Below are 13,278 nucleotides of genomic sequence, written 5' to 3' on the forward strand. Positions count from 1 at the left end.
CAAATGTGCTGCTGACTAAGAAAGTACACCTCCCAATTGTTCACTCCCATGTGAATAGCTGAAATCAGACAGTGATGGTGCTCCACCCATCTGATTATTAGGAACACTTCCTTTATTGCAAGGAAACTCTGAGTCCCCCCCCTGATTTGATAGTATAGTAACTTTCAAGTATATTAAAGGACTTAGAAAACCTGAGGTTGTGAGTAATTTTCATAAAAAGAAAAATTCAAGAACAAGGGGTCATGATCTCAAGCTAAAGGGTAGTAGTTTCAGGACTCATTTGCGGAAGCACTTTTTTACAAAAAGGGTGATTGATTCATGGAATAAACTCCCACAAGAGATAGTAATGCCAAACACTGTGGGGGACTTCAAGAATGCCTGGGATAAGGCTATGCTACAAACTAGATAAGTTTATCATTTTTATGAAATATTGGGTAGACTTGTCTGGCCTATGGTTCTTATCTGCCTTTAAAAACAGAATTTATACTTACTGATAAATGTATTTCCTTCGGGTTGATGAGAGTTCATAGCTTAATGACATATGGGATATATTCCAGCCTATCAGGAAGAGGTAAAGAACCCTTACAGAGCTTTAGCACCTCCTCTCCCTCTCCAGTTTAAGTATAGCCGAGCAGAGGAGAGAGACAGTAAAAAAGGTAGGAAAAACAGAAAGCAGGGTTACGAGGTGCAAATGAGAACTGTCACTAATATACAAACATAGGGTGGGGGCTATGGATTCTCATCAGCCTGAGGGAAATAAATTTATCGGTAAGAATACATTTTGTTTTTCTTCTTAGCTGATGAGAGTCCATAGCTTCATAACATGTGGGATGCAATACCCAAGCTGAAAGTCCATGTTAAGGACGGGTGGGCCAAAAAGTAGGAAGTTCCTATTTGCTGGACACTGTGGACAGAAGGGCTTTCCATCCAAAAGCTGCATCAGAAGAAGCATAAATGTCAAAATGATAACATTTGGAATAAGCATGAAGGAAAGACCAAGTTGCCGCCTTGCAAATCTGTTCCAAGGAGGCATCATCCTTGAAAGCACAGAAAATAGATACTGATCTTGTAGAATGAGCAGTTACTCTTTTCGGTGGCGGTTTTACCACAACCAAGTAAGCTTTACAAATAATCTGCTTGAGCCAGGATGCCAGGGCCACCAGCGTAGCTTGCTGTCCCTTCCTAGGACCAGAGTAGTGTACAAAAAACTAAAAGTTTGTCTAAAGTCTTTAGTAGCTTGAATATAGAATGTTAAAGCTCTGACAACATCTAGGTTGTGAAGTAATTTTTCCTTTCGATTACAAGGCTTTGGACACAAAGAAGGAACAATTATTTCCTGAAATCGTATTTGGTCTTGGTGAAAAGTCAGAAATGGAGGATCACAAGATAGAGCTGATAATTCAGAAACTCTAGAGGAAAAAGAACCTCCCAGGACAACCATTTAAGGTCTAAAATAAGCATAGGTTCAAAAGCAGAACCTTGCCGAACAGAGAGAACTAAAATCAAGTTCCAAGGAGGGGAAATTGGTCTAACAACAGGACAAAATCTCACCAGTGCTTGAACAAAAGTTAGAACATCTGGCAACTTAGCCAACTTTTTGTGAAACAAAACAGTTAACGCAGATATCTGACCCTTTAGAAACTAGGCAATAGGCCCAAATCTAGCCCATCCTGAAGGAACTGAAGTATGCTGGGAATTTTAAAGAATTTCCAAGAAAAAACCTTGTGAAAAACACTAAAGAAAGTAAGCTTTCCAGATGCTAAGATAAATTATTTGCTTAACCGGCTTACTTGCATAAAGTAAAGTATAGATATCTGAGTCAGAGAAACACCTCATCTTGAGGTTTAAGCGATTAGTCTTCACACAGTCAAATTCTGCAACAGGGGAGGGCTGTGTGTCACACAAAGTGCAGCAGTGAAATAAAGGTCCTTGAGACAGAACATCATTCCTTAGGGGAAGGGTCCATGAAGGAAGACATTTAAATTAGGTCCGCATACCAAATTCTGCAGGTCTACCACAGAGCTATGAGAATGGCTGAAGATGAATCCTGTTTGATTCTTTGCAATTGTCAGGGTGCCAGGAATCAGACTGAGAAGAGAAGTGGAAAAATAATCAAACCTTTATTAATAGCAAAAAATAACAAAAACTCCACACGTCAAATAACAAGCCAGGAATCAAAACCAGAGCTGTTCGTCAGACGAGCCAAGTCAGGAGCCAAAGCGAATAGTCAGACGAGCCGGAATCAGGAACAAGGAAAACAGCAGAGTCAGGAACAAGCCAGGGATCAGGAACCAGGAAGGACGTCAGGCAGCCAGGTAATAAACAGGAACTTTCACAAACAGGTCTGAGACAACACAAAGGCAAAGCATACTGAACAGAGGCCCTTTAAATAATAAGTGATGACATCACAATTCTGAGACTGCATCCTCTCTCACATGGATGATGCACACCAGTCTGGCCATAAAAGGAAGTGCAGGAATTGAGCAGCATCCCCCACAATGCACAATAGTCAGGAAGAGAGGTGAGTAAAATGGCTGCCAGCAGCACATGGCAAACACAACAGGGAAACAACCCTGACAGCAATGACTCTTGAAAGAAGAACAAATTGGGAAAACAGGAATGCTAAATGAAATATTTAGGGACAAGCTAAGGCATCTGTCATAGAGCACTGCACTCTCTATATCTGGCACAATATGCTTCAAGCTGTGATTCAGCTTGTACACCATTACATCTACACATGGAAGAACCTAGTTTAGAAAAGGCTGGTCTGATATATCTTGATGAATAAGCTATTCTCCTGACTGAACAGATTACAGCAGTCTGCTTCCCAATCATTCACTCCTTGAATATGAAGATGATAGAGAATAGCTTATTAATAACAGGATGAGAGACAATTGCATAATGAGGGAGATGTGAGTCCCTCCTTGATAGTTGATTTAAGCAACCATTGAAATGATGTCTGATCAGAAATGGAGATGGCTCTTGGCTGAAAAGGGACCATGAAGAGCTCTAAGAAACGCTTGGAGTTCCACAATGTTTAGTGGTAACCTCGCCTCCAGAGGGAACCAAACTCCTTGCATCCCTCAAGACCTACAGATGGCACCCCGGGCCAGGCGAGTGATGATGTGAACACTAAAAACAAAGAAAGGAGAGCAAAAACGATGCATAAATATATTAATGCAAGAAAACAAAGTACCCTTGAGATAGTCATAAGGAAAATAGGAACCTGGTAAGACACTGTAAAGGCTCCCTGAGCATTAGGGCTTACCTTCCACATTTTCTAGGTATACTCATGCATTCTAAGTGAAATACAAAGCCTTATCACACCTGCACCCAAAAATGAGTCTGTGATTCCTGGTTTGCAGCCTCTGCTGTGTCCTTGAAGTACAGGAGGGCTGAGGAAAAACCTTGAAACAGAAGCTCTCTGTATATTAAAACAAAATATGCTAAATACACATATAAAAGATAACTGTAAAGAGGAAAACTGCATTCACAGGTCTAATCAAACTCTAGATTCTTTATTTGTGAAACTATGTTAGAACTAAGCTTGCATGTTGATGCAAGTACTAAAATATTTTTATAGATCCGTGTCTGCATGTAGCTGAACATACAATTTAGTATCTGAGTTAAAAGTAATTTGCATGGTCTGTCAAAAAAACAGACTCTATATTACTCAAAATAATGAGATAAGCCAAAGTACATGATATTAGTGAGGTCAGTAGTAACCGAACCACAACGCATACATAAAAGTGCATGATATTAGTGAGGTCAGTAGTAACCGAACCACAACCCATACATAAAAGTGCATGATATTAGCGAGGTCAGTAGTAACTGAACCACAACGCATACATAAAAGTGCATGATATTAGTGAGGTCAGTAGTAACCGAACCACAACGCATACATAAAAGTGCATGATATTAGCGAGGTCAGTAGTAACTGAACCACAACACATACATAAAAGTGCATGATATTAGCGAGGTCAGTAGTAACCGAACCACAACGCATACATAAAAGTGCATGATATTAGTGAGGTCAGTAGTAACCGAACCACAACGCATACATAAAAGTGCATGATATTAGTGAGGTCAGTAGTAACCGAACCACAACGCATACATAAAATTGCATGGATTGGAAAATGTTGTGCATAAAAGTATCCTGTTCTATCAAATCAGTATCTCTGTTGTAGTAAAGTAGGAAAGCAGAATAGAGCATATAAAACATATATTGCTGACATAAACTGGTTATACAACCAATTATAAATACACTCACTTATGGGCACCTAAAGTACACCTATAGAAAAGTATAATTATTGGATAAGTAAACCCAAGCTATTGACTCACTGCAGAATAATACTGTGCTGTACAATTTCATACCTATATATAGTATTTATGAACTGTAAGGAGAGTATGCCATTTTATATATATATTCCTTAGAACACTAGTAGAATTAGAACTGAAATATACCCTGCCATACATATGGTTTTAAACATGCATGTAACAGAGATTTGTGTGACACGTCATGCAACCATAACATAGGTAATGTAAGATAAATTCATAGTTGATCATACTCTAGCAGCAAGGACATACATGTAATATTATAAATATACATTGTGTATGTAAATTTAAGCAGCTGAGATATAAACAATTCCTATAAGGAATGAATTTGCAAATGATTAATTTACAGCAGATATACCTTTTAGAAAATATAAACTAATTATACAAACTAAGGCAGTTGGATCAGATTGCGGCATGAAAATATGTGGTAATACAGGATTGGCAGACCTGCAAAGTGCCCCTTAGTGGGTTAAAGGGGGGTTACATTTGCTGTTTAACACACAAAACCGTGGACAAATGGGGGATACACAAAAAGCAAATTGCTGTATAAAAACTGGGAATAAAATGATTCACAGCAGTACCAGCCCACAGCACACATCAGGGACGCAATTACATATACGGCGTAGGTTTCGGCGCAAGCGTGGAAACCCGCGCCGCCCGTAATTTCACCTTGCACATCCGGGTATTACATATACTGCGCCGTTAGATGCTAAACTGGCGTAAGTAGGACATACTGGCGATCTTCTGAAATGTGCACAAATACACATTTTAGTTGTCGCAAGTAACTTACGCCCGTATTTTGTCCACGGACAGTGTCAATAAAAAATAGTTTTATGCAAGTTAGGCTAACACTCGTAAAAATGAACAGATTTCAAATAAAAATGCGACACGTAATTATGCTATTCAAAATTCATATATAAACCCATGCGCAGCCGCCATTTTAGTGTGTTTGGATGGTTCGTTGAGCTACAACACACTACAGTGGAGTGGAGGATTAGTGAGAGTAGAGAGAGAGGCACAAACAGAGGAGTTAGTTAGGTCACATTGTTGTTTGATTAAGCTTGTACACTTACACATATTTTTACATATTGCATACATACATATACAAAATACATCACACATTTTATTTGATTTTTACAGTGTGATAGGCTGAGTGTTTGGTTGTGATTGTGTGTGATTGAACTGGGAGTGAGTGTGAGTGTGTGTAGTGGGATTTAGTGTGAGGATGGCAGGAAGAGGTAGGGAGGAGGGGAGAGGAGTGGCAGGGAGAGGAGTATTGGAGAGGACAGGAGGAGCAGCGGGGCCCCCGTCAGGGAGTAAGTGGAGTGGGGAAAGGGAGAGCTAGAAGGGATGATGGGAGTGGAGATGCCCGAGAGCCCCAGAGAGCAGGCACATCTAGAAGAGGGACAGAGGGTGCATATGGGGACAGAAGGGGGAGGAGGGAGAGGATAGGGAGGAACCCACACCAGGGACATCACAGGGAGGAAGCCAAGTGTCCATGGAGGATGAGAGGCTGAGATGACCCAATTTCTCATTTGAGGAAAATGTTGCCCTTGTCCAGGCCATCATGGACAATTACAGTGACCTCTTCGGGCAGGAGAAGGGCAAAGGCATTGCCAAAAGGAGAAAAACAGCATGGTTGGCGGTAGAGAATGCCGTCAACAGTGTGACCCTGCAGAAGAGGACTGTAGAGGGCCTTAAAAAAGCGGTGGAAAGACTGCAAGAGGCAGGTCAAAGAAAAGATGGGGCAGGAAGCTATGCACCAGAAGGGAACAGGCGGTGGTCCATCCCTGGATATTGAGTATAACACCTGGCAGGAGATGATACGCAGGTCCCTGAGTATCACAGCAGCCCGTGGACTTCCAGTGGCTCGTGACTCAGGGGCTGCAACCACAGCACATCATGCTGGTGAGTAACATCCCACACACCAGTATTATATGTATTTGAGATATAACATCCTTTAATATCACACATTCATGTACACAATGAGGAGCATGGTATTTGGCCTACTAACAAAAACATCTACAATTATACTTGACATTACTGCTACTGAACTCAATGCAATTCATGATATGAGGTGGAATAGTGCAATACTAATATGTCTCAGAATAACACAGGACACATGTTATAGAGTTTGACATGAGAATCAGTATAGGCCCTAGCATGTATCAATGTATATTGACTAATCCCTCTCATCCTTTCACAGAACCTCCTGTCACGAGGATACAAACATCCATGCCACCACCACCACCACCAGTCTTCAGGCAACCACAAGAACAGTATGCTCCCAGGATATGAGCATGGTTGGATGGCTTCAGCTGAGGACCCAGGAGTGATGCTACCATTGCCATATGACCCCTGGCAAGATTCCTGGCCAGAGGAATATCCTCCCTTTGGCTTTGAGGGTGAGCCAAGACAGCCACAAAGGGTCCATGTATTTCCCCCCCCCCCCCCACAACACAATCTCATGGCAGTCAGGGATTTTACCCACAGACAATTTCACAGGAAGTGCCAATTGGATGGGCTTAGTGGTCACACACTGGTCATCAGTGGGACTATCAACCAACCATGAGAGTTCCACCATCCTCACCAATTGAACGAGCTCCACCATCTGCAGATGGAAATATAGCAGAATCTATAGCTGCACCTCAAGCACCATCAGTTGTAGCTGACCCTGCCCCACATGAACCAGCAGTTGTAGCTGCCCCACATGAACCAGCAGTTGTAGCTGCCCCTGCCCCACATGAATCAGCAGTTGTAGCTGACCCTGCTCCACATGAACCATCAGATGTAGCTGCCCCTACCCCACATGAACCATCAGATGTAGCTGACCCTGCACCTCAAGCACCAGCAGATGCAGGTGACCCTGCCCCACAAGCACCTAGAAGCCCTGCTGCTCAAGAGCCTGTGGATGCATTGTATTCTCCCCTGGGTGAGGAATACATTGCACTCCAGAGGAGGCTCATAGCAAGCACTGAGAGCATACAAAGAGGCCAAGAGAGGTTCTTCAGGAACCATGAAAGGTTCATCAGGAGCCAAGAGAAGATACAACAATGTAGCATAGAGCTACAGAGGGACATGGCAGCATCGTTAAGTACAAGTGTTCAGAAATCAGAACCAGTCACAGATGATGCAAATTCTGTCTGATATGCAGATGCAAATGGACAATAGATGGAGAGAACAAAATCAACTCTTGGGTGTGTTGGTTGAGCACTTTACACACCAGCAGGAGACTGCCTCCAGCCTATCATCTGTGGCCAGCACACAAGCAGAAACACCAGAATCTTCTAAAAACCAAGAGAACAAGGAAATCTACTACAGTCACCCCAGCTCTCTCATCCAAGAAGCCAAAAAATAAATAAATATTGTTATAGTTCACCATAAATCTTGTCCTCTGTTATTTACCATATAATTGTCATCCACATCCATGTGAGGTGTGTTTTATTACACTAATATTGTTAAAACATATAATATGACCTGTGTGGAAATGGCAATAAAAACAGGTAATATTATAATGTTTATGACATATTCTTGAACTATTACTCACATCCACAATAGTTGTTTAAATGAAGGGTACATATAGTAATATTCACTTCTAAGATGTAAATCAATGTATCTCACATCCAATATAAATTGACACATTGGTATATATAGTAGTGATGTTACTGATAGGGTGTGCATTATCAGGTGTTTTAAGGCTGCAGGTGAGAGGTTGTGTTGTCTGTGATTGGTTTGACACAATTGCAAAGAGGCGGCCTACAAGAAGGTCTTAGAAATTATCATATGAGCCATCCTAGGTTTAGCTTTCAACTAAGAATACCAAGCGAACAAAGCAAGTGTTAGAATTAAATTTGAAAGTAGTTTGAAATAACATGCCCTATTTGAAACAAGAAGGTTTTCTTTGGACTTGACTGTCCCTTTATATATTTTGGCATCAATGCCAAGCTGTGTTAACATTAGAGTAAATTACACTCCAGTGGGTTCTAAAGAGATGAACGTAATACAATTATGATTTCTCATTGTTCTCTCCTCCAAGTATTGTTGATTGTTTTAAGAAGCAAAACAAGGGAAAGGGTTAACTGCGCAAAAAAGAACCCTATTAAGCCTGTGATTAACAAGAGGAATCTCTCAACCTCTAATAGTTATGTGAGAAAAAAGAGAATAATATGGAATCTAAAAAGAAATCATAAGATTCAAATAACACAGGCGCTATACAGCTTAAAATAGAGAAGTAAAAAAATAAAAAAAAAATTATGCATATAACGCCAAATATAAGTGCGAGTGACAACACTTGGTGCGAACCAAATAACCCAAAAAAATGTGCTGGCAACAAAGGAATAATATAAAAATGTATAAATTTAATTACAAGTGTGAAATAAATAAAAGACAAAATTAACAAACACAATAGCGCTGATCAGACGCAAGGATAAAGTGTAGTATACAAACAGCAACAATGTATCAAAGAATACAATACAAATGTAACAATATAGAGAGTATGAATGTAATCGGTCTCCTGAGGTGGTTCGATATGGCGGTCTTTACGTAAGCCCAGATTGAAGAAGGATTTGAATCTTCAGTTGAAGCTGGAACGAAATGAGGAAGACCGATAAAACAGCAAACAAGGCAACAGCATAAGGTTATCACTTATACTTACACCGGAGGTCGGTGGTTCAATCCTATATGTTCCTCTCAGTGGCATAAATTTCCAAACCGCGGGAAGCAGCAAATTCAGCCCAGCACGGATTGTTGCAAACACCTTTGCACACAGGTGACTGGGAAACTGCACCTACGGAGGCCGAAGAGAGACAGAAGCAAACAAAACAGAGCAACGCGTTTCAACCCGTAAGCAGGGTCTTTTTCAAGCTCCAACAATGAGTAAGATTATGCTATATATAGCCGTTGCAATCAGGCTATTGGTTGTTTTACTTAAATGGGCGTATATAATCAAAAAGTAAGAAGAGTCATTACCGAACATTGCTATTCATAAATATCATTTAGCTCAATGATTTAACATATCTATTTAATATATTGTATCACACTTTCAATCAAAGAAACTTGTTCATGTATGTGTATGCATATCCTTTGAGATGCACAACTCTGGTTATATTCAATCCGCACCAAAGGTCCATCGAACATACAAAGAGGCAATTATACGCAATATGAACTGCTTGCCAAAGGATATAAGATGTATAAAAATTATACATATAAAATTGTATAAAAAATATAAAAAATTTATTTTTAAAATTATTATGATATAATTCAAAGGTAACAGCAAATGACCACAGAAAAATTCATATAGATATAAACTAGGAATATAGATAGAATAAGAGGTCAGTCATTTAGAAAGCAACCAATGTTGAAATCGACATTAAGACCTTGAGGTTGTAAAGTCTTTAAATCAAAGATCCACTTACTTTCTCTTTTTAGAAGATCATTATGTATATTTCCTCCTCTCCATTTCTTTTTTACCTTTTCTATTCCTAAAAAAGAGAAATGGCCTAGATTCCCATTATTGCAAATGCCAAAATGTTTAGCAATTGGTAGATCTTTGTTTCTTTTGAGTGTGAAGTTTTCTATAGACCACATATGTTCCCTGATACGGGTACGTAGTGGTCTAGAGGTCTCACCTATATACTGCAAACCACATTTGCACTGGATGATGTAAATAATATTACTATCTGAACATCTAATAAGATCTTTTATCTTATATGATTTTCCTGTTATGTTTGATTTGAATTCTTTACATTTACTTGAATGCTCACAAGACTTACAAGTTAAACAAGGGTAAAAACCCACTATACTATTACCTTTTATGTCAAGTTGGTTAAGGCTATTCACAGAATTCTTTGTACTATATGCAGGGGCCAAAATGGTCTTAAGGTTTTTAGTTTTTTTATACACTACTTGTGGTCTAGGTGGGAGAACAGGACCTAATATTTCATCATTTTTGAGTAATTTCCAATGCTTATTTAGAATTCTCTCTAGCAAGTTTTTATTTTGACTATAATTTGTGATAAATGGAATGAATGTCTGCTCCCTCCCATCTCTACCCTTGTGGGAGGTATATGTAGTCTGTTTGCATTTGGGGATTAATAATGAATTTCTATCAACTAATCTGACCTCATTAAGAGTTTTATCTATCTCCCTTTCCACATACCCTCTCTCTATGAATTGTTTTTTGACTAAATTTGACTGATTTTCAAAATCTGTCAAATTTGTGCAATTTTTACGAATTCGTAAAAATTGCCCTTTTGGAATATTGTCCAACCATTTTTTTGTGGTGGCAGCTTGTGTAGTGTATATAGCTGTTAGCATCAACTTTTTTGAAAAAAGTTCTAGCATTTAATTCATTACCTTTTACATAAATTTCCAAGTCTAAAAAATTGATAGTAGTTTTGTCACGTGTGTGGGTGAATTTAAGGTTAATATCATTGGAATTCATATCTTCAACAAATTTGTCTAGAGACAGACAGCTTCCTCGCCAGATAATTAAGATATCGTCGATATATCTTTTAAAGGACACCAGGTTTGCCCCAAGTGGGTATTTCTGTAAAAATTGATGTTCCCAATAACCCATAAATAAATTAGCATTTATTCAAAAAAGTTGATGCTAACAGCTATATACACTACACAAGCTGTCACCACAAAAAATGGTTGGACAATATTCCAAAAGGGCAATTTTTACGAATTCGTAAAAATTGCACAAATTTGACAGATTTTGAAAATCAGTCAAATTTAGTCACCCTATTCTTCACCCTTTTAGCACTTTTTCTGCACTTTATATGGAGAAATTCGTACATATAGCTAAAAATAAATCACCCACGATGCCACCAAAAAAAGACAAACACAAAGCTAAACCCCAGACCTCGCTATCCCAAGATAGTATAACAGAGGAACCTGTTACTCTCCAGACAAATCTAGATGTTCAACAGTTGGTAGAACAGTTTTCACTATCAATGTTACCCCACCTAGAGTTGATTAGACAGGATGTAGCAGCACTGTCAATGGAAGTAAGGCAGTTCAATAACAGGTTAGATGAAGCAGAGGCTAGAATCTCCAAAATTGAAGATAGATTGAACTCACGAGAGCAAGACACTAAGCATTGTGATTATACAATTAAAAAATTACAGGATAGACTGGACGATCTAGAAGATCGTTCCAGACGCAACAATCTGAGAATAGTAGGTGTTCCTGAAACCCAAGAATTTGCTGACCTAAATAATTTTATGGATGAAATATTACCAAATCTATTAGAGATGCCTACTAGCCGAACTAAAATATTGATTGAAAGAATTCATAGAATAGGTCCCGAAAAAAAAAGACCAGATGGCACCGTATTAAATAGATCCATAATCGTGAAATTTTCGCATTTTCAAGACAAAGTTGCCATTATGAGTTACTATAGGAAAAAGAAAGCTACAGTTCTCGTAAATGACAAAAAAATCTTTCTTTTTCAAGATTATTCAACTGAGACCTCTAATCGCAGAAAGGAAATGGCTCCGTTTTGTTCTAAATTAATAGAAAAAGGCTTTAATGCTTTTCTTTTATATCCAGCTAAGATCAAAGTATTGAAGTCTGGAGAATGGCATGTTTTGTCCAACAAATCGGAAGCTAATACCTTTCTGGATAACATCTAGGATCATCTAGAGATAATCGAATAGGAGTTAAGTATAGCTGTTCTTAGATAAATCCTTTGATGTAAGAAATGGCAACATCGAAAAGTTATAACGAAAGGGTCTCAAAAAGTTTTTTTATTCGAAAAGAGGGTTTATCCCCCTTTTCCCCTTTTCCTTTTTTTTTTTTTCCCTTTCCCTTTCTCTTCCTCTTCCTGGCCTTCCTCACATTTTTTTCGAAAGGCCGGTGGTTAACTTGTGTGTGGTATATCAATAAAATATGAGTGAGACGGTGATTAATCTGGTTTCATGGAACGTTTGCGAAATAACAACACCTATTAAGCGAAAAGCCATTTTGAAACACTTAAAGGGGTGCAAGGCGCAAATTGCTTTTTACAAGAAACATATGTGGTAGCTAATGAAGCTCTTAAACTTAAGTCAGGCTGGGTCGGTGAAGTAGTGGCGACTTCGGGTATCAAAAGAAAGAGGGGAGTAGCAATATTGTTCCATAAAAATTTAGACTACAAAATAATACATAAATTTATTGACGAGGAAGGTAGACTGATTATAGTACAGGTAGTTATAGCCAATCATAAATATACGTTATGTAATATCTATGCTCCAAACAATGGAGACAAAGAATTCTGGAAGAATTTAACAAGGAGACTAACAAATTATTTAGATGACGGTCTGATTATAGCAGGTGATTTAAATCTAATTACACAATATCGCCTGGATCGCTCACATAGAGTTGACAGCATGACTCAAAAAAAAAAAACAACAAAAATAAAAGTTATAAGGCAGAGACAAAGATTTTAAAAAAATTTAAAAAAACATTGAACCTGGTGGACATCTGGAGATTGCAAAATCCCGATGTAAAAGAATATACTTGTGAATCTAAAACCCACAAAACTTTCTCACGTATTGATTATTTTTTAATAGACAAAAAATTAGCAGGTAGGATACTAAGGGCAGAAATTTCTGCCATTATTTTGTCAGATCACGCCCCTATTATATTACAATTACAAACTGACCTGATAAAAAGATCTTATCTCTGGTTTAGCTTTCCAAAACATCTTATTAATAACTCTAAATTTAAAATTTGGCTAAATGAAAAATGGAAAGAATATATTTATATTAACCAAAACTCGGTTCAAAACCCTGAAATTGTATGGCAAGCTTCTAAAGCTGTGTTGCGGGGAGAAGTGAAAGCATACCTGTGCCATATTAAAAAAAAGAATAGTGAGCGCAACACACAACTTGCCAATCAATTAGTTAACGCATATAATGCCTATTTAAGGGATTTGTCAAGTGGAGGATGGAGTGCATA

Source organism: Bombina bombina, chromosome 7, assembly GCF_027579735.1.
Source record: "Bombina bombina isolate aBomBom1 chromosome 7, aBomBom1.pri, whole genome shotgun sequence".
NCBI classification, from domain to species: Eukaryota; Metazoa; Chordata; class Amphibia; order Anura; family Bombinatoridae; genus Bombina; species Bombina bombina.